The 27,727-nt window shown below is 58.4% G+C and overlaps 1 protein-coding gene and 1 long non-coding RNA gene across 6 annotated transcripts in view; one reads left to right on the forward strand and one right to left on the reverse strand.

Annotated features, from left to right (window-relative positions):
• GSE1 (Gse1 coiled-coil protein) overlaps positions 1 to 27,727 on the forward strand; it is a 413,444-nt gene that overhangs the window by 77,930 nt on the left and 307,787 nt on the right. The window lies entirely within an intron of this gene.
• LOC144304928 (uncharacterized) lies at positions 6,025 to 6,659 on the reverse strand. Its single transcript, XR_013371932.1, has 2 exons — positions 6,446 to 6,659; positions 6,025 to 6,179 (listed from the first exon to the last, which is right to left on the reverse strand). It is a non-coding gene; the product is annotated as an uncharacterized LOC144304928 (long non-coding RNA).

A 27,727-nucleotide genomic window follows, 5' to 3' on the forward strand; every position in this document is an offset into this window, starting at 1 on the left:
CAGCTAATTATGTGGAAAATTGGAAGAAATTGCACGAGCCTTGGTGGGAAATGAGGTCAGGGCTGAAGGTTATCGGAGCAGCGGCGGTGGCTGCCCGGCCGGCCTCCCCCGAGGCTCCCGGCCCCTGGCCTGTGGCTGAGCGCCGCCAGGCCCCTTCCCCACCCCAGAGCCAGGGCCCCCAGGAAGTGGGGGTGCAGCAAGCAGCTCCCCTCCCCCAACCACAGAGCATCACGCAGTCCTTAAAAGTCCAGGGGCGAAGTGAACGAGCCTCCCCTGCCTGCCCACCCCCGAGTCCCCTAATTTCTCCCCAGGGGTGCTCCCCATTGTGGAAGGGGGCGCTGGGCGGCAGAGGGCCTTGCCCTGGGCCAGCAGGAGCGCTGCTGGGGGCCGGCAGGAAGACAGGGCAGAGGGGATGGGCACGTGCGTGTACACAGGAGAAGGCCAGACTCCTTAGCCTGCCCTCCCAGCGTGTGTCTTGCTGCTCCCCTGCCCCCCACCCCCGCCCGGCACCAAGGTCAACGGATATTTACTGAGCACCCCTACATGCCAGGCATATCCTTCCTTCCTCTGCGGTGACACTTCTTTCCATTCCCCTGAACAACCTGTGCTTTCCTGCACCCCAGAGTTGTTCCCGCTACTGACCAAACTTCTATTCATCCTTAAGAACCCCCTGTGGGTGGCCCCTCAGCCAGCCTGTGCCCTGCATTGCCCCGATCTAGGGCACAAGAGGCAGCCGTCTGTGCTGGTTCCATGTGGCCAGTGGAGCCGGATGCCTGGGTCGAGCCCTCTCTGCTGCAGACTAGCAGACCTTGGTGACCACCAGCAAGCCAGTGACCTTGGCTGAATTGCCTGTCTGGGCCTCAGTTTCTCCATCTGTGAAATGGAGATAATAGAGGTGCCCACATCGGGATGAATAATTTGTATACAGAGCTTGGTTTGTCGCCAGGACCTGTCAGGGTCTGTTGTGGCTGATGAGGGAGGGGGTGGTTTTCTCAGCCTCGCCAGCCCCCCTGGCCCACAGCACCTGCTGGTTCCCCGGGGACAGGTCAGCCCTCATCTGGTTCCTGAGCCTCTGGTGCCTGCACAGGCGTGGCCAGGGTGATGCGGAGCCGTCCTTCAGCACAGGCCATCTGTCGGCAGTGATGGGGCAGCAGCCGTGCCCTCCTCCTGACAGTCCTTGGTGGGGAGCTGTGTGGCCAGTGGGCCTCACTGTTCTGGGGGGGAGTCACACGTCAGGAGCTACAAACCTGCTAGGACAAAGGACTGCCTTTATGGATGTCCAGGTGTCTAACCGAACCTTGTCCAGCTGTTGAGGCTGGCCTAAGGCTCTGCTGCTGGAAGGATCTTGGGGTGCAGCTGTCCCCGGAGCCCCCCGGGGCCCCGACAGTCCAGCCGCCAGTGCAGACTCAGCGGGAGGGCTCCCAGCCACCCCAGTCTGCATCCTTGCAGGGGACCAGGGCGTTTTGCCTTCCACAAGGGCAGTGCCCTAGGTGAGAACCCATGTGCCACCACTCTTTAGGGTAGACTCTGGGGCCCCCACACTCTCTGTCCACGCTCAGAGCTGCCCAGGCCCGGAGTCTAAAAGATAGGATCCGTTTCTACCCCCAAGGGTCTACCCCGAGGTCCAGAAAGGGCCGGGGGAGAGCAGGCTGCAGAAAACACAGGAAGAGGCAAGAGCAGACCGTGACCTCTGCTCCAGGGGCCTCCCATACTGCGACCCCGGGGTCCATTTCGCTGTCCTGCGCCAGCTCCATTTCACAGGTGGAGAAACTTGCTCGAGGCCACGCAGGAAGCACGTGGCGTGTTCTTTATCACTGCACTGTTTAATGTGGAGGTTGAGGGATGAGAATAAATGAGCTGCCCCACCTCCGGGGTCCTCCTGATTGAGAGGCGGTGGCCTCCCGAGGGCCGGCGGTCGCCCTCCCCCGTCCTCCCCGGGGGAGCATCCCACGTCCTTCCTCGGTGTCCCGACATGGAGCGACGCCTGCCCCCGGCGGCATCAGAGGCTGGCTGGGAGGTGGGCGTAATTGACTTGTAACATGCAGACCGTGACAGGCTGTCATCTGTGTCGGGCTCGGGGTGGGAGAGCACCTGTGTGTGTGTGTGTGTGTGTGCGCGCGCGCGCTCTGCCTCATGTTTTATGGAGATGACAAACAATCTTCCTGATGAGGGAGATCCTTACAGATGCAGGGCTGGGGAAGCCGGATGGAATCGGGATTCCTGACTCCCTGGAGCTTCCTCCAAGCTCTGCCTGCCAGGCCCTGCCCCTGCCCACCTTCAGACCCGAGCCACGGCAGGGCGCTCCCGGTGCCCCCCCTAAAAAGCAGCCAGAGTGCTCTGCGCACTCCTCGGCAGCACGTTTCCCTGGGGTCTCGGGGCGGGAAGTGGCGCTGTGGGCAGGGGCTCCGCGCTTCACACGGACACACTGTGCCCCTGACCGAGCAGCATCTGGGGCGACGCTGTCCATTCCATGGACACTGCTGGGGGCTTTTGGAGTTGCCAGCCCCTTTTGCAGGTGTGACAACTGAGGCCCAGGGCAGGCAAGGGACATGCCCAAGGTTGCACAGCTGGTAGCGCCAACACCCAACCCCAAGTCCACTGGACTCCAGCCCCAGCCTCTGCCTGTGATGCTGCCACGTGGCCTTCTACTCAGGGTGGGGCTCCCTCCTCTAGAGTCACGATGGCCACAGGGGACCAGACAGGTGCTCAGGAGTGACCTTCCTGGGGCCGCAGCTCCGTGAGCAGAATCCTAGGACTGCAGCCTCGTGTCCTGCCTGCCGCCACACAGTATCATGGTGTCTGCGGGTGACAGAGACTACCCTGCAGATACCCCAGGGCCACCTCGGCCAGGGCAGTGACCAGCTGCTCTCCAGCTGGCGGCAGTCAGAAGGCCGAGCTGATGGATTCTCTCCTCCTGGTGTCCCTTCCCTCCCGGGCGGTTTGTCCTGGTGACATCAGGGTTTGGCCCCCTCTGCCCAGGTGACTCCTTGAGGACGCAGCTCACGTGGACATTCGGCTCAGCAAGCTCCAGATGCTGCAGTAGCCAGAGGTGGATTTTTCCATTTGCATCTTCTTTTCAGATATTTTCAGAATCTGGAAACAATTAAAGCAGCCCAGTGGGGGCCGATTTTATTAAATCAAAGCTTGCAGGCTGTTGTGTTTGTTGGATTGATGCTGCCCTGGGCCGGCTGCTTTGTTAATGCTCCGTCCTGCGTGCGGCCTTGAAGGGAACTCCAACCAGAGAGAGGAAAAATCCATTTAATAATCCTTGGAAGCCCGGCTCCCGCAAGCTGCGGAGAATGTCGCCCTGGGTGTTTCTGGGGTGGGCGAGGTTCTGCATGAGGTCTTGCCATCCTCTCCAGAAAGAGCAGTTTCTAAATGTGCCTGTCTACAGCCCGCGACAGCCCATCCATCCGGGCCAGACAGGCAGGGAGGGACGAAGTCAGGCACCCAGTGCGGGCAGACAGACACGCTGGGCCTCGGGTCCCCACCTCGCCTTGGAGCAGCTCAGCCAGCTTCGGATTATTTATTAACCGGAGCCCGTCCCCCACCCCACCCTGGTGTCAGTGTCGTGGCTTGTTTGGAGTCACAGCAAATGTGGTTAGGCCCCACCTGTGCCCTGTCCCCCTGACCGCTTCATCCCAACGGCCACCTTCCAAAGGTCCCCGAATGGATCTCCTTTCTTGCTGCTTCTGGGGCCCCAGGAGCATACCGGCCCTGCCACAGGGTTGGGGCAGGAGTGCTGGAAGCCAGCGCCCTTTCCCATGACTGCCTGGAATTGGGGAAGTGGGGTACAAATACCCCAGCTCCCTCCCGTCATGGAGGACCCCTGAGCCAGCCTTCACACTGGTTGCCAGAGCTCCCTGCAGGGTGAGCAGAGCTGAGGAGGGGTGCCCTTCTCATCATGGCTCTCTCTACTGGTGTCCCCACCACCCCCCTTCTCCTGACGTCTCTGTCATGCAAAGACTGTGCTGGGGTCTTTGTTTCTCTGTGCTCCTGGGGTCCAGGGGGATGCAGAGTCTGGCCTGGGGAACACAAGGTCCTGGGAGCTGGTGGTGGAGTGTCATTGTAGTTATTGGCGTGGCATGTAGTTATTAGGGGGTGAAAGGAGAGGCCTGGGAAGCCTCCCCAGGCAAGGGAGTAACTGTCATGACCAGCCCTTTGTAGTTTACAAGTGGCTTACCTGTCCCTAAGCGTCTCAGGACTCCACTTTTGCTCCTGTCCTGAGAGGCAGGTGGAGCTGTGAGCACCAGGCCCATCTTACCGCTGGAAATAGGAGCTCAGAGGCCGAGGGGCCTGCAGGGTCATAGGCCAACAAGGGGTCCTCTAGCCCCGTGTCCCCTTCCCACTGTCTTGGGTGCCTGGGACAGAGACCAAGTGGGGAGGTCAGCATTGCCTGGAGGGAGGGGGAAAGGGCCTGGGGGGTCGGGGAGCAGTTTCTGGGTCACATTGTGGTTAAGATTTGCCTCAGTCTAGGGAAGCAGGCAGAGGTCCCCAGGGCTGGGTGGGGGGACCTCGGGAGTACCTGTGGGGCCTTGTGGCCAGGCCAGCGTCTGCAGGATGCCTTCTTGTAAGGACTCTTTTCTTCTGAACTCCCACCCGCGCACCCCTTCCCTTTGATGGTGGTCGCTTGAGGAGGTCTGTAGGCGGCTGGCTGTTCCTGAGGGACAGATGAGCCCCGGGCTCCCCTCTCCTACAGGGCTGGGCACTGGGTGTGAGGGCTCGCTCTGCCCACTTTGCAGCTCCTCCAGGGCATGCCGGCCCCCACCTGCCGTGCCTTAGAGCGGCTTCCAGCAGGGATGGGGACCATCCCTTCCTCCAAGGGGAAGGAGCCAGATCTGGCCTTCACCATCCTTGGAGTTAATCCTTTGACAACTTTTTCTGTTTCTTCCCGGGTTTGAGGTCTGTTCGTGTCTCTGCTTCTTCTCGGATGAATGTTGGCAGTTTTTACTTTCCTAGAAAATTGTCCATTTTTGGTGAGATCTTTCTCCGTGCCGCCGCTGGCTGCACATGGTATTCAGTACACCCTCTAGGCACCTGCCAGGTCGGTGCCCGCCACCACCTCCCTGCCCCGACCCCGTGACCCCCTAGGCACCTGGCACCTTCCTTGAGAAGCTGAGTGTGGCTTCTGAGCGCGGCTGGGGCTCCTGGGAGCCCTCGGGCGCTGGGTCTCAGGGCCTCGAGGAAAAGCAGAGAGAGAACCTCATGGCACCGTCTGTGCTCAGGCGACCCGGCTCCTGCTCAGGCCAGGAGGGAAGCCAGGCCTGGCTGGGGGGTTGGCACATGACAGCCTGGAGGCGAGCAGTGCCAGCTTCAGAGCCACACAGGCCTCAGAGCCGGGGGAGCACGGGCAACCACTCAGCCTCTCTGGGCCCCAGTGTCCTCACTTCCAGCCTGGGGTGACCACCCCCCTGTGCCCTCATCTCTCACCTAGGGTGATTGTCACCAGCTGTACAGAGGGGGTGAGAGGGAAGGGGACATCACAGCTAAGTGAGGTGAGAAAGGTGACTATTTCTGTATGTAACTAACCTCAACAAGCCTGACTTTGAAGCTTTTTCAAGGAACCGGTGCACACATGTTCACAGCAGCATGAATCACAATAGCCAAGAGGTAGAGTCAGCCCACATGTCCTTCAACAAATGTCAGACAAAATGCAGTCCTGCCATACTGTGGATTATTACTTAGCCATTAAAAAAGAAAAGTACCCTCTTCCTAGGTCCCTCTCTCTCTTGGTGTGTCTCTCATGAATAAATAAATAAAATCTTTTTTTTTTTTTAAGTAGAACACTGACACAGGCTACAGTGTGGGTGGACCCCGAAAACATCACGCTGAGTGATGGAAGCCAGGCCCAAAAGGCCACATGTGTGTGAGCCCATGTATAGAAATATCCAGAATAGGCAAATCCCTGGAAATGGAAGGCAGGTTAGTGGTTGCTGGCTGGGGGCGAGGGGAAAGGGAGTGAGTGCTGGTGGGGACGGGGTTTCTGTTTGGAGTGACAAAACACAACCCAGTGGATGGAATAAATGCTCCTGAGTTGTTTAATCCACTTTTAAGATGTTCAAATTTATCTTGCATGTAGGTACAGTGGGGTGTTCAGCGACGCCTGGCAGTGCTGGCCGTGGTGGCACTCTGGAGGCTTGGCTCCGTAGGTTTGGGCTTGGTGCCGTGCACTTTGCTTCCTACAGGGTTTCAGAAGTACACCGGGGTCATTGACCACGTCCCCGTCCTCTGCTCACGGGGTCAGTAGGTGGCTGGGTCTCAGCCGCACTGACAGGTCCCAGGTGCCCATGCCCCCTCTTGCCAGTGGAAGAAACTAAACCCAGAGCGCTGGTCTGGGCTTGTCTGGTGACTGGCACCTGCCCCCAGGAGCACGTCACCTGCCACCTGCTCGGTACAGCAGCTAAGCCCTTGACCCTGAAGGTCTCCCAGGCCCCTGGCCCTGTACCTTCTGTTGTTGGTGGGAGCGATGAGGCATTTCCCACAGTTTCTCCATCAGCAGCTCTGAGGATCAAAGTGTCCCTAATTATAGCTTGTTGGCAGCCCATGTCTCGCGTTGGGAGGCTGTCAGGAACGAGAGGCCACACATGGTTCTGCCCGGCCTGGCCACAGAGCGTGGCATGGAAATGTCAGCCAGCCGCAGACGCTGACCTGGGCCTGCTCTGGCTCCGCCTGCAGGCAGAGGAAGATTCCAGAGTGCACAGCCTCAGGAATGGGGAGGAGGAGGGACAGTTCTGTGCCAGGACAACCAGCCGGAGCCCCGACAGCCTGGCTCCTCAGCACCGAACGAGGGCCAGACATGAGGAGGCTTGTGGAAGGCAGGCCCGCAAAAGGGCGGGAGAAGGAAACCCAGGGCCTTGAGAGGGCGAAGGCCTGGAGGCAGGGGGGAGCGTGACCTTGGGGTGCTGAGGGGCACATGCCCCCCAGCACTGGCAAGGAGCATCTTAGAGAAGGGCCTTGGTGAGTCTGGGGCTGCCTCAGCAGCTCATAGTAAGCATCCACTGAGCTTGAACCACCCCAGTGAAAGGAGAGAAGATTCTCGATCCAGCACCTGGCATTCCACCCCCGGAGCCTGGGGGCCAAGGATGAATCCTGGGGGCTGTCCTGGGGTGCCGAGCCACTCAGGGCACGGGGGCCCCAGAGGCCCAGTGTGGGTACATTAAGGGCACGCCCCCGCCCAGGCCCCACACCCCAGGCCCCAGCCCCCAGCCCCAGGTGGCAGCTGAGCAAAGGTCATACTGGGGTGCCGAGCCCTGTGTCCCCAGCAGATGGCGTCCTTGGCCTGGGCAGGGAAGGGGCGTCCTGGGACCTAGGCAGATGGCTGAGTAACCCAGCCTGCATGCTGCCCCTGGTCCCCGTTTATTTCTGCACTTACGGGTGCAAGGCCTCAGGCTGGCTGTCCCTCGGCTCCTGCATGGCTGTGGGCAAAGCCAGAGAGGGCACTTCCTAAGTCCCTGATCCTCAGGGTCCCCCTCCCCATAATGGGCATATTTTCCTCCCTCAGAGGGTGGGAGCTGGTAGTTAATTGAGCCATCTGCTAGCACAGCACCCAGTAGGCAACCAGGACCCGAGAGAAAGTAGTCCTGACTATTAGACTGCATTGGCAGGGTTCCAATCCCCACTTTTCAGATGAGGAAACAGAAGCCCAGAGAGGTTGAGCAACTTGCCCAAGGTCACACAGCACGAAGGACTAAACCAAGCCAGTTGCCTCACCTTGTAAGGCAGCTGGAAGACCCTTCTGATGGCTGCTGACCTTTGCTGCGCACTTGCTGTCTGCACTGTTTGAACGCCCAACACACATCTCACTTAGTCTTCAGTAGAAGAAACTGAGGCAGGAGGACATAAAGGAAGGTGGCTCTGGAGATTCAGAGCTATCCTGTGGTGGGCGGAAATCTGATTTGGAGCGAGGCTGGGGTGGAGTCATTCATTCAGCTGACAGTTTTCTGAGCGTCTGCTATGACCCAGCCTGCCTGACACCCCTGCACCATGCCCCACACCCCTGCATGCTGCTGAGGGCAGAGGTACTAGTGAAGTCAGCCTGTAGGCCACTAAGCACTTGCGGGGCAGGCCATGCAGGGGACCTCTGGAGGCTGGCAGTGAGGACTCTTCAGAGGCAGCTGGCCAGGAAGGAGGTGGAGGATGCAGGGCAGGGGTGGCGTGTGCACCTGGGGGAGACCCCAGGGGACCCCAGGACCTCTGACTGCTGGGCCATGGGTTGGGGGTGGCCAGTGGCTTTCTCTGGGCCTCCACCTCTGGGCTTCTTCCTGCCTCGGGGCCAGCAGGTCCCCTGGTGCCAGGCTCAGTATGGAGAGGGGCCACTGGGTCCCGGGTGCCATCCCTGCATGCAGAGGGGATGCGGGCAGTCAAACAGGTAGCTTCGGAGGCTTTCCTAGCTCAGTTCAGTGGAGGCATGATATTGGCCGCGCTCTTTCTAATATCATCCTGTTTAAGCCTCACAACTGGCCCGTAAGAAAGGTCTTTCTCATAAGCCCCATCTTACAGATGGCAAAACTGAGGAGAGAGATGTCCAGGTCTCTGGGCCAAACGTGCAGGATTGGGTTCCAAGCAGGTGAGGGCCCCTCCTGAGCTTACCCTCCATGGGCAGTGGGGGAGCCCCCACCACCCCGGGCTCTGCAGGTCTTGGTCTGAGACCCAGTCTCCTTGCCGGAGAGCCAAGAAGGACCCAAGAAGCCAGGAGCAACGGTGGTCTTCATCTGCGTCTTGAGGCAGGATGCCCCGCAACCTCCTACTGAACAGTGCTTTTGGTTTTTCTTTCTGTGTTCTCCGTTCACTTATTTATTTAAAGATTTTATTTATTTGTTAATGACAGACACAGAGAGAGAGGCAGAGACACAGGCAGAGGGAGAAGCAGGCCCCGTGCAAGGAGTCCGATGTGGGACTCGATCCCAGGACCCCGGGATCACACCCTGAGCTGAAGGCAGACGCTCAACTGCTGAGCCACCCAGGCGTCTGTCTATTCACCTTTTTAGAGAAAAGTGACATTGCACTTAAAAATGCAGATTTTTAAAAATTAATTAATCTTGGACTGATTTATGCTTCTATCAGAATGAATTTATGAAGATTTTTGTTATGATATTTTTACTTCAAATGTCTTGGGGATGTTTTTACCTTACCTTAAGTGGCAGATGATGCGCTATATGTTGTCACACGAGAGGTTTTCGAGGCCTGGCTCATTCCTCCGGCTTCCATGTCAAGCACTGTGAAGAAAAGGGTGAGAAAATCATGGGGAAGGAAGGAGGAGGTTTGGAGTCTGCGCCCCTGCGGAGGGGACCCATGCTTCCCTGTTCTCAGGAACGAATTCCTTCTGCCAGACCCCTGCACGCAACCGCACAGCCCAGAGCCTCACCCGCTCATCTGTAACGGGTGGCACTGTCCCTGCCACTTCTGGGCTTGTTGGGGAGCAAACAAGCCCCATACGTAACCGCCGGTGAGGCTGCCAAAAGCTGTGCTGAGATTGGAGGAGGCTGTTTTCTGAGCCCCAACTTCTGTTCTGTTCATTCACATCCATGAGACTCTGTTCCCTGCCCCTGCCCACATTAGGATCGAAATTTCCAGAAAAGCCCCTTTCCTGAACACCACGTCAGAGCGAACTGGGCTTTCATCGGGCGGATTCGTTAGCCAGGGGGATGGCATGTGTTAAGTTCAGGTGTGTGACTCTGAGAGTCATTGGATTTTTGCACCTGCAGAGCTGGGGCGGGGGGGGGGGGGGTGGGCGGTGCGTGGAGCCTGCCTGGGCCCCGGAAGGCACGCTTCCCTCCAAGGTTTGCCGAAGTCAGCACATCCGTTGGCAGTTTCCCCAGAGTTAGGTCTGCGGCACTTGTCCTGAAGCCCCTGTTATTTCAGAGCCAATGGAACCAGCCCTCGAAGGCTGGGCTTCCCTGCAGGTAGAGCGCGAGGTCTGGGGCTTTGGGGTGCATGCACCCAGCTCCAGCCTGCCCCGTGACCTTGAGCAAGTCACTCACTTGGGCCGGAATGAGACCTCTCTGCCCAAGACCCCTGCCTACCAAAGCTCTCCGACTCCACCCATGAGGAGTCACACCTTCCAGGCCAAGGTCATGGAGTCCCGTGTGGCAATTTTCCCCACATTGTTCCAGCAAACTGTTATCTTTAATTTAGAAGGCATTACCATCGGTTCCTCATTCCCTTTTCAGAGCCCTCCAAGGACCTTGTCCTGTGTGACTCTTTTTAGCTTCTCAGAAAACCAGTGCAGGAGAAATAGAGGGAGCCGGGGACAAGGAGGTCTCGTGGGCCACGCTGGTGCGGCCAAGGTCAACTCCCCAGGGCCAGGGCCAGCTCATGCAGTCCTGGGGTTGCCTGTCCAGCTCATCCCACCTGAGCCCGCTGCAACAGCAGGGCCAGGTGAGGGCTCACCTGAGAAGGTCCTGAAGCAGGTGGAAGAGCTGGGCCAGGTGCCTTTGCTGTGCCCTTCCACTGGTGGGAAGAATGGCTCTCTCTGCTCTGAAGTTATTTCAGTAAAGACGCAGAAAGGTGAAGAAGCAAATAAACGCACGGTGCCACCAGCCTCTCCTTCAGCACCATTAAGCTTTAGAGCTGCAAGGTATCTTAACAGGCCAGCAGTTCCGAACCTCATGGGGCGGACAGGGGGACGTCCGAGGCCGAGAGAAGCCAGGTGACATATCCGAGGTCGTGAATTCTTGACAGCAGGCATGCGGTGGCTTCTTCCCGGAGCAGCCCGGTGGTGATGTTCACGCCCCCCAAGCTGGGCCGCAGAGCAACTCAAAGCAGTTCAGTTAATTAACCCTCCCAGCACCTCTCCAGAGGAGATAATTATTACTCATATCCCCTCCGTAGGTGGTTAAACCGAGGCCTACAGGGTTGAGCGAGTGGATTAAATGCCCAATGGAGAAGTTACTCTGCGTCGGGGCTTCATCTAACCTGCCTCTTAATTAGTCTGAGCTGCGAGCCTCCACCCAGTTTCAAAGAGTCCATTTTTGTTGTCTTGTTTTAAAAACCACACTCTCAAAAAAAGAAAATCACAGAAGAGGGTTGAAGCTCAAACCCTGTCCGACCTGTGGTGGGGTTTCTGTGGGCATGGCTGTCAGGAGGCAGCTTACTTCCCGGGGGCTCAACTGCCTTTCTAGTGAATTGTATGCTCCCCGCTCTGGGACAGGAGGATGAGAACGGGGTGCATGACACCGGCATGCCCAGCCTCTTCGCCTCTTTTGCTCTGAGAGGTCTAGGGGCAGCCCTGGATGGACTCACCTTGCCTGAGTGGGACACAACTAGGATGACATCTGGGGGATTATTTAGCCAGGCATCACGGGGTCCTTGGGGGCAGCCACCCCACCTGCAGAGCGCTCGCCGCCTTCGGAGCCTCTGGGGCGACACAAACATCGGGGCTCTTGGCCATGTTGGTTTTCACTGTTGCTTTACGTGGACTGGGTAACCTACCTGCCTTCTGCTTTCTTGCTCCGGGTTTGCGGAAGTTGCTTTTGCCAAAAGCCTGCTCCAGAGTCCTCATGTCTTTTGGGGGTCTACAGAACTGGGTTAGGGCTGCAAATCCAAGGCTATTGAATGTCTGAGTCAGAAAGGACCATCGAAGCATCTGGGTAGCCGGTTGATTTGATGATGAGGACACTGAGCCCCCAGAGGAGCAGGGCTTTGCACAGTGCACACTGCTGGCAGTGGGCAGAGGCGGGACCCCAAGGCTCTTGTTTCTGTAGGAGAATTTTTATCTCGAATTGTTTCCTCTCTTTTTCTGATCCTGTACCAGAGTCTTGTAAGCCCACATTCACCTTAATCACTTACTGTAGAGGGTCTAGTTTGCTGATTAATTATAATTCAAGGCTGTATTAATACGTAATGCCACACAACTCACCACCATCCCCATACCCCCGCCACCCCAAGCTTAGTGGCTTAAAACCACATTTACTATCTCATGGTTTCCATGGGCCAGGACTTTGAAAGTGGCTCTGCAGGGTTCTGACTCAGGGTTCTCAGGAAGTTGGCTGGGCCTGGCATCGTCTACAGGCTGGCCCAGGAAGGATTAGCTCCTGAAGTGGTGCCCTCACATGGTGGGCAGGTGGGGTCCTGTCTACATGGTGGGTCCCTCCATGGAGCTGTGGGGGTGATCTTTGCAACACGGCCAGCAGCTCAGGAGAGCACGTGGAAAGGTAACACCTCCGGTGACCTAGTCTTAGGTGCCATGAGCTATCACTTTGTCACTGGCTGTGCAGGCCCGCGCCCTTGTCTCACTAGGCCTCCAGCGCCCCCTCAAGTACTGAGTTGATAGAAGCTGGAAACCCTGCTGGGGGGGCCCTGAGAGGCCAGAGATAAGTGGGTGCCAGCCCCTTATGCACAGGTTCTCTATGAACCCAGCCGGGTCTCTCCCTTTGACTTCCGGGGCTGCTGCTGAAGATGAGCGCACTCTCGTCCTGGGGCCCGGCGGCCCCAACACATGCTCTCACTGGGACAGAGGGGCTGCCGAGGGCCCCAGTGAGCGGGCTGGTGCTGAGTCCTGGGGTGCCCTCCCAAGGGCCAAGCTGCAGATCCCCAGCCGGCAGACTTGCCTTGCAGGTGCAGCCTCATCAGGCCTGTGGACCAAAGCCAGAGCAGCCCCACAGGGGTGGAAAGGACATTTGCAGCTGGGTCCTGGGTCCGGAATCTCCTCAGCGGACTAGCTGAATTACACCTCGACAGCCCCTAGGGAGTGAATGGGAAATGGATGACCAGAGAGGTTGTCACCTGCCTGAAGCCACACAGCTAGGAAAAGGAGCTGGGATTCAAACGCAGGCCCTGTGGCTCCAGAGTCTGTGGTCTGTGCCCCTCCTGCATGCCCTGGGGCCCATCTCTGCCCCTCTGGGCTCTGTTTCCTGCATGAGTAAGATGGGTGGGGGGCGGGGGCAGGATGCAGTCTCCACACCCCTCCCGGCAGTTCGGTGGCCGCCCTCGGCCGCGGCCTTCCTCCGCAGACAGCTGCCTGCCGCCCTCAGAGGCACGCGGCTCTGCTTCAGAGATGCTCCGGGGCAGAAGGCCCTGCGGGTCAGGACGCTGGGAGCCCGGAGAGCCTGGCCGGCGGGCAGCGCTTTAGCTGTAGCTGCAGGCGGACTCCGGGCATGTAATCACAGCGTGCGGCGCAGGGACAAAGAACATGACAGCAGAGGCCCATCACACAGAGAGGAGGCGGGAGAGGGCAGAGTGGGTGGGAGCCGGGCCAGCGCTGTGGGTCACATCCACTCTGCGAGAGCCGGCAAGGTGGCGGGGAGGCCTGCCCGGTGCCCTCCCCCCTGCTCCTGCCCGGCCGCCCGAGCCCCGGGCAGCACCACCTTCCTCGACCTGGGGGCACAGTCCTTGCAGCGCACAGCCCTGGTTTTTCATGTCCACCAATTAAGGGATTTGCTGGGTTGACGATTCTCGGGAAGTAGGTGCAGATGTCGTGTTCCGCGCCAGCGAAGGGGAGGCGAGGGTCCGCTGACCGGGTATTAACTGCCGCTGGGAGCATCGCGGTCGGCAGCCTGCTGGGGTCCTTCGGGCGGGGGGGTGGTTGGGGAAATGGGGGCCCACGGGATCCAGCAGGGAAGGCTGGTCGATGCCGGCTGAGGGCTGCCGCACGCAGTCACCGCCGCAGAGGCTGCCCTCCCCGCTGCTGTGCTCTGACCTCGGCCAGCAGGTGTGACGGGCACGGCTGGGGGCTCCGCTCCATGGGACCCGGGCTCTCCTTTCACATCAGATCTATAGGAACAGACCAGCACCTGAATGAAAACATCAGTAAGGGGCACCTGGGTCGCTCAGTGGTTGACCGTCTGCCTTTGGCTCAGGTTGTGATCCCAGGGTCCTGGGATTGAGTCTCGCATTGGGGTCCCCTCAGGGAGCCTGCTTCTCCCTCTGCCTGTGTCTCTGCCTCTCTTTCTCTGTGTCTCTCATGAATAAATAAATAAAATAAATAAAATCTTAAAAAAAAAAAAAGAGTGAACACAGAACATTAGAAACAGAATTCTCGTGCGCAACCAGTGTGGTCACCCCGTTTCAGACAGGAATCTTCAGTGATGCCAAAATCATGGGGTGGGGGCAGGATGATGGAAACAGGGTATTCGCATCATCGCAGCGTGTCTCTCCACAAGACCCTCCCTGATTTAGGGGACAAAGTGGTCACTTTAGACCGGGTGGATGTCACCTACACCAAGTGATCAGTGTCACCATCAGGAAGGTATGACAAATGACATGGTGGGCCTCCTGGTATCCCACACCGAAGGGCACAGTGGCCCCACATGGCTGTTTGGTTAAACTAAGGAAAGTAGGTGCTTCTGGAAGTCACAGAGCTGCACTGGGAGGGGGTTTTTAGGGGGCCCCCCTTTCACTTCCGGCAGCACCCGGCCTCCCCAGAGCTTGTGAGAAATGCAGAGTCTCAGGCGTGGCCCCCACCCTGGAACAGAACCTGCACCCTCATAAGACCCGTTGGTGCCTCCACCTCTAGAGGCCTCTAACGCTTCTTCCCACCTCGGGGAGCGTGTGGTTTTGATCCAGTTCCAACATCACGAGGAAGCACGCAGGACAGCAGCACGGCCGGGCATGACCCCAGGCAGACTGGAGGAAGCCAACCGGGAAGCCCAGGGCTGTTGGGGTGAGGAGGCTTATCTGGGAGACTGGGTGGCTCTCTGGACAGCTGGTGCAGAAAAGCTGAGTGTCCTGACCAAGCCCACGACGCCACCTTGTCCCAAGCTGCTGAGTCCACAGCCCTGGGCGCACGTGTGCACCTCACTCGGCCAAGAGGAGCTGAGCAGACCCTGCCCTGAGAAACCGGCCAGGCCGAGGGCTCCCCGCAAACCCCCACCCCGAGCTCGTTAGCGGGGGAGCACAATGGCCACTTGAAATTTTCCAAGGAAGGGTTCGGGAGGGTCAGCCTGCGTGTTGGCATGAGCTCCTGGCCTTCTTGCCAAGTGACTCATTCGAAATGGGAACATTTATTTGAGGGAAGAGTGTGACAACACAGCTCTGGAAAGTAAAACGGGGGCGTCTGCGTCCACATTACCGGCCGGTATGTCGTCTCCCCCAAAATTGCTGCTGTTGTCCCACCCCGCTGAGCCGGGGCCATGGGGTGCTGGGGCGCCCGTGCACAAGGTGGGCTTCCCGTTGGCAGTCTCAGCCGTGGGAGCCTCCTGTCTGGACAATAGATCATTGTGGAGCGCCTGGCCCAGAAGCCTGGGTCCTGTTATCATAAATTAAGAGCAGGCACGTCTGAGCTATAATAATCATCATGAGGACTTCTCGGGCTTGCCAAAAATTATTTGGCGTTGTGGTTTACACATCTATTAATCCAAGTGCCCTACAGCTTCAGATCAGAGTGTGTGTGTGTGTGTGTGTGTGTGTGTTTGGAGAGATGAAAGATTGAGGGGCTATTTGAACATCTGTTCTGGTATCACTTGGGAAGTTTCGAGTCAGGCGAGTTTGTATGATCAGCCAAAGTGGGATGTTCTATTCCCTGTGTTGGGAGTTTAAAAAAGAAAAAAAAAAAGAACCACACGTGTGTATCTTCCCTGTCCCGTGGTCTGGGACTTGGGGGTCTCGCAGGGTCTGGGGCGCTGCAGGAAGCAGAGCCCCTTGAAGAGAAGCTGTTGCAAAATGTGCTTCCACCTGGGACGGCCAGGGGCTGCGGGCTTGCGGGGTGGGGGTCACTCCACTGCAGAGGGATGCGGTGCCCTCGGCTCTCAGTGCCCCTGGTCTCCCCTTGCGTCTCGGGGGACGGGGACAGCAGATGAGTGTTCTGCGGTGTCACTGAGAACTCTGGCTTGTGCGAGGGACCAGCTGGAGGCAAGCACTGGGGTCTGTTCGAGACAGATGGCTCTGTCAGATTTGGCTCCCGGAAATTGTGCAAGACAGGTGACACTTGGCGGGGCTGCAGAGGCCTGGGCTCCCAGGGTGGCCTTGGGGGCCGACTCTGTGGGGCCCTGAGCAAACAACAGAGTGGGGGGACCTACTGCTGGTCTGCACTTTGCGCCAGCCACTCCAGGATTTTGTGAGAGGACTTTGAAGCTTCAGGACCACTCATGACCTCACAGTGCCCCGGGAGGCCTTTAGTGACCAGCCCACACCTTCAGCCCAACCTCCTCTCCTTACTCACTTCATTGTAGTTCAGCTGGTCGTCTTGCTGTTCCTCCAACACACCAGCCACGTTGCTACCGCAGGGCCTTTGCACTTACGGTTCCCTCTGCCTGGAATGCTCTTCCTCCTAATACCTTCATGGCTCACTCCCTCACTTCCTCTGGGTCTTTCCTGCTGTTACCTTCTTTATAGGGCCTTCCTTACCCACCCTATGTAAAGTTCTAGCCCCCTGCCCCAAGCATTATTTTTCTCTTTCACATGTGTTGCTGACGTGCAGATTTATTTGTTCGGTGTTTGTCTCCCTAACTCCACGGAGACCTAAGTCAGCTCTGTAAGCCCTGGGTTGGCCCATTCTCTTCGTGCATACTGCCTAGAACAGTGCCTGGCACACAGTAGGCCCTCACTAAATATTTGTGGAAGGAAGAAATGCAGATCAGTGAGAAGCAAGTGCTACCACTCCCCCCCTTTGGCATTTAAAAAAATGCCGACGCCTGGGTGGCTCAGTTGTTGAGCGTCTGCCTTCGGCTCAGGTCATGATCCAGGGGTCCTGGGATCGAGTCCCACGTCGGGCTCCCTGCATGGAGCCTGCTTCTCCCTCTGCCTGTGTCTCTGCCTCTCTCTCTATGTCTCTCATGAGTAAATAATAAATAAAATCATTTAAAAAATAAAATTAAAAAATGATGAAAGAGGCACTGACCCTGCGTTCATTCCAGAATGTTGAGCCGGGGCAGGGACACAGGGGGTGACCACAGACACCAGGCAAATGGGCAGAGAGTTGGACCCTGGAAGCGACCCACCTCGTGGCCTGTGGGGTCTGTGACGAGGACATTGAGCAGCCCCAGAACCTGCAGCATGTCACACGGGGGACCCTAGAAAGTTCAGAGAGGTCTCTGATCTTGATCCTAATAACCTTGTCTGGGAGGGAGACACCCCAGCGCTGCTTGGAACGGCAGAGGTAGGAACGCAGTGTGCTCCTTAGAGGAGGGATTCCAGCTGGCTTCCTGGGGAGGTAGCATTTGTGCTTGGGTCACTGGAGTCTGGGCAGAGGCATTTCGGTCCCAACGCAGCCTGGAAGCTGGGAGGCCAGGCATTCAGCGTCCACTCGGGAGGCGGTGAGTGGGAGCTGCGGTCCTGCTCCCCTCTGCCAGTGAGTGTGACCCCTGACGTGGCCAGACCAGCTGTGATCAAGGTGGGGAGGCCTGAGCCCCTGCTCTCCCAGCCTGCCCCAGGGAAGGCCGGTGAGGACCACCAAGCTGGACCGCGTGCACCCCTGGCTGCCCCTCGAAACAGCCTCAGAAAAACTGATGCCACTTCTGGGGGTGCCGGTGTTCATTGTGCATATCCCCTGTTTTTAAGAGGTGCAGGCGCTGGAGCTCTGTGAGCTCCACCACTGTTTCCTACCTACAGAGCACACCTGGTAAATGCCAGCATTTACCTGGCACGTCATGCCCTGAGCCGGGCAGACGGCAGTGAACTTGAGGGTCGTGAAGAGAGGAGCCGCGTATCGGGGCAGTAGAGGCAGGACGGTGGGAGCTGGTGACGGGACCCCGCTGGGCTCAGGTGGGGAACCCCTCAGCCGGTGGAGGCCGTGGCAAGGTCCTGGGGAGGAGGATCACTTGAGGCCGATAGCCCCTTACAGGCACTATTCCAAGATCCCGTTTTAATCCCCATCTTAATCCCCAGGTGGTGTTTGGGAAACAGGATTGTACGTGGGTGGCTGGGAGCAGCACGCTGCTGATTTGACTCAAGCTGTCAGACTCCAGAGTCAGGGAGGGAAAGGCTGGGATGCATCCCACCCTGGGAACCCAGGGCCCTGCCCAGAGGCGGACCTGAGACCCCAGACCCCAGACGCCAGGCCCGAGACGGCCAACCCAGGACAGCTTCCCTGAGGATGTGGCGTTGGAAGGGAGCCCTGACATGCTGTCTGATGGACCAGGCTAGGGCCCCCCAGGAAGAAAGGAAACAAAGTGGATTTTTTTTCCTACTATTTTATTCATGAGAGACACACAGACAGAGGCAGAGACACAGGGAGAGGGAGAAGCAGGCTTCCTGTGGGGAGTCTGATGCAGGACTCGATCCCAGGACCCCAGGATCACGCCCTGAGCAGAAGGCAGATGCTCAACCACTGAGCCACCCAGGCGTCCCCCCAAAACAAGGTGGATTATTCAAACAATCCCATGGCACTTACAGCACAAACACTGCTGTCCTCTCCTGAATGGGACCCTGGTCCGGTGACCCACCCGACCTCACGGGCCCCCTCTCCTTCCATGATCACGATTCCTCAGAGCCCAGAAACCTCTCCTCTTTCAGGAGGTAGGGGATTGGTTTCTAGAAACAGCCCCAGCAGGTGCCAGTGAGCTGGGGAATAAACCAGGTTTGGTGCCACGTGGAGGAAAGCCGAGAAGCAAACATCACCCCGTGAGGCTCCTTCTCTGGGGTGACCCCAAAACCAGCTCCCAAGGCAGAGCCCAAAGAGGAAATGCAGAAAGGGGTGGGAAAGACCCAGGGAGGGCAGACCGCCCACAGGCTGCAGGAGGTGGAGTTATGCCAAGGACGCCGCCGTCCAGGGCCCGGGACCAGGCTGTGCACCCCACAGATCTCCCACACCCTCCCAACACCATCTCCTGCCAAGGGATTTCCCATCCCTCTTGGCCTGATGAGGACCTAGGCCCAGAGAGGCTGAAAATTTGCCCAAGGTCACATACCAAGGAGGCTCTGCACCCCAGTCCCTGTCCTCCCCCGGAGCCACAGGTGCCCACAGGTGCCCAGACACCCACTCTGCTGCCTTTGTCCCGATGGGGCAGGAAAGGCTCTGCCTTCTTTCCGGCTCTCACGTTGGCCTTTGTCGGACAACGGCCGTGGGGGCTTTCAGGAGGCAGCCCATGATGCGTGACTGCTGGTGCCCGGCGCTGTCTGAGCAGGGGCCCGGGTCAGGCAGCATGACTCCCAGTACTTCACTCCACCCTGGGCGGGGGTTGGGGACCAGGACTGCCCCAGGGTACGGACCGGCCGGGAGGTTGGAGCCCAGAGAGGTCAGGCAACTTGGCAAGGTCACACAGCTGGGAGGTAATAAAGCAAGATTTAAACCTGGGCAGCCTGACCCCCCAGGGGCGCATCTAAGCACTAGGGCCGTAAGCTCCCCACGGGGCCTCCCGGCATCTGCTTCTGCTTCTGGAACAGTGGCGGGCAGGGCGGACGGTCCACTGTTCACCCACAGAGACCTTGCCTGAAGCTTCTGTGGAGTCCGCTCCTGTCCGGCCTCTCTGACACCGTCGTGCAAAACAAACAAGAGGTGGGTGGAGAGGCCCTGGGGGGGAGCCCAGGCCCCCTCCGCTCCTTGGTCGTCGGTCTGCTGCCCAGCTGGCCCCGCAGGGCAAGCCGCACCAGCTCCCGAGGGCTCAGCGTGGGGAAGGACTGGAGAGGTTTAGTTGCCGTGAGCAGGTCCCCCCGGGTCCCCATCTATCAGGGTCCCTTACCCCCCACCCACCACCCATCCGTGAAGGCTCGGAGCTGCTCACTCCCATTTCCTAAGGGGCACTTTGCAGAAGGGGCTCCGAGGCCATCCTCTGTTCATTTCTGTTCCATCTCCTCACCAGGAAATAACAGCACCTCTGAACAGTCTGAACCGAAGCCAGCCTGGGCCTCAGGGTCTCCCACCTGGTGGGCCACAGCCCCCCACCACCCTGGCCTTCCATGGGGGTGCCCAGAGGAAGGCGTAGGCCGGCTTCGCTGAGACCTGGAGGTACGGGGAGGACAGGCCCGCCCTGCAGGCAGGGGCAGCGCAGGGTGGCAGTGGGCCAGCGGGCAGGTGGGAACGTGAAGAGGCCCCTTTCCTGGCCTGCCTCCCTCTGGGCGGGCCCGGGGGCCGGTGCACAGCAGCGCTGGTGCTGGCCAAACTGTGGGGCACAGCCCAGGTGCCGAGGGTCTCAAGGTGAGCTGGAGGGTGGGTGTCACCTGGTGTCCCTGCCAGGCTGGTCTGGTGGACGCATGCTGCACCTGTGCCCAGGATTCAGGTCACTGAGTAACTTGGGCGAGGCCTTGAATTTTGCCAAGCCTCCGTGTTTTCATCTGTAAAATGGGCAGATTGCTTGGTACTTAGGAAGGCGCTGAGCACCTGTCTGCTGCCTTATCGAAATGCCACCGTGACGATGATGCCAGTGTGGAGGCTGATTACAGAGGCTGCACAAGGGAGTAGAATGTGTGGGCCGACGGCCAGAGAGGGCAGGGACATCATGGGGGCTTCCCGACCTGGTGGCATGGCACCATCGAGACTCCAGGCCCAGGGGACAGATGTCAGCTTCAGACTCGAAAGCTTCCCATGACAAGGGGAAACCACAGCCTCAGAGGCCTGATCCTGCAAGTCACGGTCCTTGCCTGGACCGTGCAAGTCACTGCGCCTACACCACGTCCATATTTTAGGGGCTGGAGTGAGGGGTACCCAGAGAGGGAGAGGCAGGTGGGGACCCCAGGGGCCCAGACAGGCAGGGGCCATCTGTGGGCAGAGATCCCTGGTCTCCAGGGAGGAGCTGAGGGCCAGGGGGCCAGGGGAGTACAGGAGACTTGTTGCCAAGTGGGAAGTGACCATGGACAGTGGGGTGAAGTGAGACCTCCAAGCCAGGACCTACAGAGTTTGCCCTGGGAAGTGGGCATTGGTCATTGGCAGGAGCCACCCAGATCGTTGGCATGGGGCGGGGGCCCAGGAGAGACCAAAGACCACCTCTCCCTCACCCTCGGGGTGGCTGGGGGCCCTCAGCCCCAGGATGGGGCACCCAACTTTCCCTCCAGCGAAGATGGTCACCAACCCAGCTGATGACCTGTGCTCTCCCTCGCCAGAAGGTCTTCCCCGGTAAAGCTGGAGTGGGACGTGCTTGGGGAACAGGGCCGGGGGTGGGGGTGGGGGCGGGGGTCTCAGGGTGCAGCGCCCACCCCACCCCCCGGCTCAGCCCCGTCCAGCAGGCTGGCTCTGGTTCAGGCTGGCCCTGTGAGGGGACGCGAGATGTCTCCTCACTCCTCCCACAAGCAGTGTCTGGGTTTTCTCTGATAAGAAGGGGAAGTGGTTTGGATGCCAGTTCTGGCACAAGGAAGCCCTTTCCTGGAAGAGGAGGTCATGCTCCTCGTGCCGCACCGGAGGGCATCCTTCCCGCCCTCGGGCCCAGGCCCAGCCCGGTTAGCGGGCCCCAGCTCGCCCCGGCCAGCCATCTCCTGTACTCTGCTTGCCGACCTCCGAGCACACCGCCTTGTCCGCTTTACCCCCCGACCTGACGTGCCGTTGCCTGGCTACCCACCCAGAACACACTGGCCTCGGGGATCCTTCCCCACCAAGCGTCACCTTGGTCTGTGCCTTCCTATTTGGTGCCAATCCCATCCTGCCTTACATTGTTAACATACTTGGGTCTCTAAACTGCACCTAAACACTAGGCCTCTCAAGAGCAAGAAACCTGCCTTAAGCCCTGTGTCACTCGGTAGGCACTCTACTCTGTTCATGATCTTGGGGCTCCCATGTGCAGTTGTGCAGGTTCCACACCGCACAAGGATATCATCTGAAATCTAGCCTGTATACATTACACACCAGGCCATGTGTCCTGGAGCAAGAGGGCACCTTTTCCTAACTTAGACCTCTAACCTATGCTTTGCTCCTATTTTTTGTAATAATCTGTAATATTAACCAACTGTGAACAAAAGCTTGACGGGGGCCTAGACCGATAAAGAGGTGAGGATGTGGTCCCTCACATACTGCCCTGTCGTCTCAGGTGCTCGTTGTTTTGTCACGCTGACCATATGGCCGGGAAGGACCAGGCCCTCTACTACTTTGCTGCGCCTACAGCCGCTGCCGCCCACTCACACAAGGGAGTGAGTGGGCCTGTGTAGGAGCCCCTGCCCAGCCTCCCTGCTCAGGACCCCGGGGAGGGAGCAAGGAAGCATCTCTTTGCTATGAGAGCCAAAGCTATTAAACTCCGAGCCGGGGCTGCTGGTCCCAAAGAGACCCAAGAACGAGCCCTGACACGCCATGTACTGTCTGCACACGGGGCATCTGGTGTCTCACTGAGCCGTCACCACAGCCCCGTGGGGTAGTTGCTGTCGACCTCTGTTTTACAGATGGAGAAACTGAGGCTCTAAGTGGGCCTGTCACTCCGCAGAGCCGGGGTCCAGGCCAGGCTGCCTGGCTGCACACTCCGCTGTGGCCTCGTGAGCCCCCAGACCCATCTGGATCTGGTGAGAGGCAGGGCGTCCCTCCCACCCCTCCCCTGCCCTGGGGGCGCGCAAGCCTCGCGCAGCAGCCACTTGGCAGGAGAGTGCCTTTGTGCCTGTCTGGCTTCTGCTGTGTTTTCTCTCCTTCCTGAAGCAACCAAGCGGCATTTTCTGGATTCTTCTATCCCAGCAGACCAGCTGCCAGCCTTGCAGAGGACCCCGCGCCTCCCTGCCTCCTACCTGGCCCCCGCTTATGCTCTGGCATCCCCGGGTGTGAATGCAGGGCTGTTTGCCCGCAGGGCTTGGGCACAGTGTGTGGCCTCTGCCCCGCAGGGAGGCTGGGCCTCATCCCGGCCCTCCCCTGCCGAGCCAGCCGCAGCTGCTGATGGAGCCCCTGACCCCCGGGAGACCCTCCCCGTGCTGTCCTCACCCTGCAGGAGGCTGGGGGTGGAGGTCAGGCCTGGCACAGCCATCCATTGGCAAGACCCAACAGGCCTCTCTGTGGGGTCATTAAACTCCTGGCCCAGCTCTGCCCTCCTCCCTCGCAAGCACAGAATACTTCCTTGTCAGTCTTCCCACAAAGGGCTCTTATTTCCCTCCATCTTTTATTAGCTCTGCTTTTGCATTGACTGGGTCAGGCTGCAGGGACTTAGAAATAAGACGGGCCTGCTCTTGACCCTCAGAGCCCGGTGAGGAAGCTGGGAGGTAAACAGAATAACCATCCTCAGCCTGGGAGGTACCGTCGTCCCGCATCTGTGCCTAGTTGCTGTGCGTCTTTGGGCAGACGACTTAACCTCTCTGGACTTTGATTTCTCATCTGTAAAACAAGATGAGTAATTGTTAAGAATAATTATGTGTTTGCTACAGAAAGTGCTGTTTTATGTTTTATTTTCTGATCAGTTTTATTGAGGTATAATGTACGACAATAAAAGCCATGAGTTTTACTTGTCGAATTTAGTGGGTCTGGATTCAGAAACGGACTCAGTTGAGTAACCATCACCACAGTCTTCGCACAGAACATCCTCACTCCGTTCTGTTTGTAGTCAGTGCCCTGCCAGCCCGAGCCTTCCTCCATCCCGAGTGTGTCCTTTTCTTTTCTTCTTTTCTTTTCTTTTCTTTTCTTTTCTTTTCTTTTCTTTTCTTTTCTTTTCTTTCTTTTCTTTTCTTTTTTCTTTTCTTTCCTTTTCCTTTCTTTTCTTTTTTCTTTTCTTTTCTTTTCTTTTCTTTTCTTTTTTCTTTTCTTTTCCTTTCTTTTTTTTCTTTTCTTTTCTTTTCTTTTCTTTTCTTTTCTTTTCTTTTCTTTTCTTTTCTTTTTCCTTTCCTTTCCTTTCCTTTCCTTTCCTTTCCTTTCCTTTCCTTTCCTTTTCTTTAGATTTTATTTATTCATGAGAGACACGCAGAGAGAGGCAGAGACACAGGCAGAGGGAGAAGCAGGCTCCCTGCAGGGAGCCTGATTCGGAACTCGATCCCAGGACCCCAGGATCACTCCCTGAGCGAAGGCTGACGCTCAACCGCTGAGCCACCCAGGCGTCCCCAAGCGTGTCCCTTCCACTGGGCGGCATCTTTCCATTAGCTGCCGGGCACTCATACACCTGTATTGTGCCCTGGGGCAGCCGTAACAGGTGACCACAAACTTGGTGGCTTAAAACAACAGAAAGGTACTTTCTCAAGTCCCAGAGGCCAGGAGTCTGGAATCAAGGTGTGGACAGGGCTGGTTCCTTGGGGTGGTTCAAGGAGAATCTGTCCATGCCTTCCTGCCAGCGCCCAGCGTATGGTGGCCCCCTGGCCTCTCTCGGCGCGGAGTCTGTGCCTCTGTGGCATTCTGTGTGTGTCTTCGTGTGGCCTCCTCACAGGGACACCATCAGTGAGTTTCAGGGCCCACGCTCATCCAGGACGAGCTTACCCTAAGTACACTTGCAAAACCCCTATTTCCAAATAAGCTCACTCGGAGTTTCTGGGTGGATGTGAATCTTAGGAGGATGCTCTCCCACGCAGTGCAGCACCCCTCTGTGCGGCAGCGCGCCCATCTGTACAGGGGCCATTGCTCTGGCAGGGCAGAGAACCCGTGCGTCCCCGCACCCCGGAGCAGCTTGCTGCCTGGAGCTGGACGTTTCAGACGTCCCACGCATGGGGTTATAGTCAGGGACTACCTGTACCGCGGTGTGGGCTCCTGCTTTCTTTTTTTTAATTAATTAATTTTTAAAAAAGATTTTATTTATTTATTCATGAGAGAGAGAGAGAGAGAGAGAGGCAGAGACAGAGGGAGAAGCAGGCTCCAGGCTGGGAGCCCGATGTGGGACTCGATCCCAGGACCCCGGGATCATGCCCTGAGCTGAAGGCAGACGCTTCACCGATGGAGCCCCCCAGGTGCCCCAGCCAGCCTCCTGCTTTTTAAACTCTGGGTGAATGTCCTCCGGCAGCCGCCTCTGGTTGTGCCATCTCCATTTTGTGACGTGTGTGGGTCCTGCCCACCTTCCCAGCCACGTGGTCCTCCGTGTGTGACAATTCTTCGTTCGAGGTCTGCGCTTCCACACGAGGCTTTCTCAGGGGCTCGTGGCTGAATTTCAGGGTGATCTTCCCAAACCAGTCGTACCAGCTGCCCCTCTGCCAGCCAGATAGGAAGCGGTCCGGGCTCCCTGCCCTCCCTCAGAATGGGGAACAGGGTGGCAATCTGAAGCAGAAAGGATGGATGGCGGGGCAGCCCCAGGTGGCTCAGAGGTTTGGCGCCGCCTTCAGCCCAGGGCGTGATCCTGGAGCCCCGGGATCAAGTCCCACGTCGGGCTCCCTACATGGAGCCGGCTTCTCCCTCCGCCTGTGTCTGCCTCTCTCTCTGTCTGTGTCTCTCAGGAATAAATAAATAAATAATCTTTTAAAAAAAGAAAGGATGGATGGATGGCAAGACACAGGGAACGGAGGGGCCTGGTGTCCTGCCCAGGACAGCAGCAAGCCATGCCGCCGCCTCGGCTGCCCTCCTGCTGTCAGCTTGTGTAGCATCTGCTCCAAGTCACTCTGTCCTCCCTGCAGCCCTCGTAGGGACCACCCCCTGGGTCACCTCTGTTTCGCAGACCGGAAAACTAAGGCCCAGAGAGGTTAAGTAACTGGTCCAGATGTCTGGCCAGTAGTTGGGCAATTCTCTGGAGTGTGTGGCTTGGCGTCACACCGGCGTCCATGCGCACGCTGCTCCGCACCCATTGGGCCCCTCAAGAGGGCAGGACTCCCACGTGACCCGCCACCACTGACCTCGCTGCATGCCCTCTCCAGACCCCAACAGACACCCCGTGATTGCTGATCACCCTGTCGACCTTGACTGCAGCCTGGGCTGTTTCCTGGGAGCGAGGGGGCAGGAATATTTCCTCGAAGGCAGCTTCTGGTCATCTGTGAGGTATGACAGCCCTCCCCGTGAAGCCTGGTGGCTTAAATCAGCAGCCACTGTATCCCTTGACCTCGCAGCATTTGGGGCCTGACCCAGCTCAGCCGGGCGCTGAGCCTGGGGTCTCTTGGGCAGACCAGTCACAGGGACCGGGCTGGGGCTCCCCAGGACCTCCCTCCCCTACCAGAAAAGGAGATACACTCTGGACATGGGACCGTCATTACCAAGTGGAGAACACGTTTGTAAATTCCTGAGTTTCCATCTAAACCGGCCGCTGTTTTAGTTTTTGGTGACAGCTCGCTCCTTGCTAGCTGATGGGTCGTCCCTGTCACCAGTGGAGCCAGCGTTTCTGAGGTCTGTACTCCCTTTCCTCCCTCTGCCGCCGGCATGCTGGGGTTTGCAACACCACCCACAGAGCTCGTTTTGGGGACCTTGTGACTTGGAGTTAAGATGCTCTCCTGCGTTAGGAAAAGCAGGGATGAAAGTGGGAAAGAAGCCTGGTCGCTTGGAGCTCAGTGCAAGGACTGCCTCTGTGAGGACACATCAGGACAGGCCACTGAGGAGGGTGAGTGTCCCTCTCCAGGCAGCAGGACGCCATGTGCCTCTCAGACTAAAGTGACACACATCTCCCGAGATCTCGTTAGAAAGGGCAGATTCTGATTCCTGAGGTCTGGGTGGGACCTGAGACCTGCATGTCCAGGGGGCTCTGGGGACAGAGCTGCCACTGGCCTGGAGAGGGCTGGCTCCCTGAGGTCAGGAGCCTAGGCCCGCTGCCCCCTTCCTGAGATGTCCCCGGGAGGCATGTCCGATGTGTCTGGGAAGAAACAACTTTTTATCTGCTCCCCCACCCCACCCCCACCCGATGCCCTTCCAGGGTGTCCCAGCTCAGCAAGGGCATCACCCCTGCCCAGTGGTTCTCACCAGGTGTCCTGCCCCACATCCAGCCAGCCTGCCCAGGTGATTCCAGGAAGTTCCAGAGTCTGTCCTTCATGCCCCTCCTCCGCCGCACCTGCTGACTTCCAGGAAACACTGAATCTTGGCCAGAACACTCGCAGGCAGGATATCACCCTGGACGGTCTGATATTTCCAGCCAGGCAGTGGGGCCCCACCCCTGGGCTGCCACCTTCATGCTGTCTCTTAATCAGTTGTGTGTGGAGCTTCTTTCATTCCCGTTATCAACAGTTGCTTCTCAGGAGTCTGAGAACCCTGCCTCGGACCGGTATTGCGATCAGAAGGGGACGTTGAGACCCAGGCATGGTCCTGCCACCGTATTGCCATGTGCCATGCTGGGCCTGCTGCTCTGGCGTCGTGTGGCTGAGGGGCCCCAGGAGGCAGGACAGATGTCCCTCCGAGGGCCACCCTGCTAGCTGCCCCATCTGGGAGGAAAGGCTGGCCCAGGACCACCTGGTGGGGTGGGAGGTGATGCTGGGGTGGGCAGGGCTGCAGCTGCAGCACAGCACTTGGTTTGGGCGGGTGGTCCCACCGCAGACCCAGGGCTCGGGCAGGGGGGTGGGATTGCAGAAGCAGGATCTTACAGGGGGCCAGGAAGGCGTCCCAGCAGAGGCGATTCTGTGGGCAGTGGGGCAGCGTTCGCAGGTTTTGACGGTCAGGCGAGTGACACCATGAGAGCTCCTCCAGTAGACATCTGCGAGTCACCCACCAAGGGAGCAGCACAGCGTTTAACAGCACAGCCACCACCTCCTTGTCACTCCACCTGCAGACCTTGCCCGAGGTGCAGACGAAGGGGCTGAGTTCCTGCTGCCTGAGAGGCTGGGGTAGAGCCCAGACTCGCTTCTGGGTCTCTGGGTGCTTTGTTCCCTGCCAGTCCCTCGGGGGGCCCTGCCCTGAGCTCAGGGGATCAGCATCCCTGTTGCATTTAGCAGGTGAAGGCGAGGCCGAGCGTGCGCACTGGCTCTCTGTAGCTGCTTCCCAAATCACCCTAAACTTGCCGGCAAAAACGATGCATGTTTATTCAAGTCCCACCCGGGTCTCACTGGGCCCAAATCAAGGTGTGGGCAGGGCTGGGTCCTTTCTGGAGGGAGAATCCATTTCCTGGCCCCTTCCCACTCCTGGAGAGCTGGCTTTCCTCCG

This window comes from Canis aureus, chromosome 3 (assembly GCF_053574225.1).
Source record: "Canis aureus isolate CA01 chromosome 3, VMU_Caureus_v.1.0, whole genome shotgun sequence".
Classification (NCBI taxonomy): domain Eukaryota; kingdom Metazoa; phylum Chordata; class Mammalia; order Carnivora; family Canidae; genus Canis; species Canis aureus.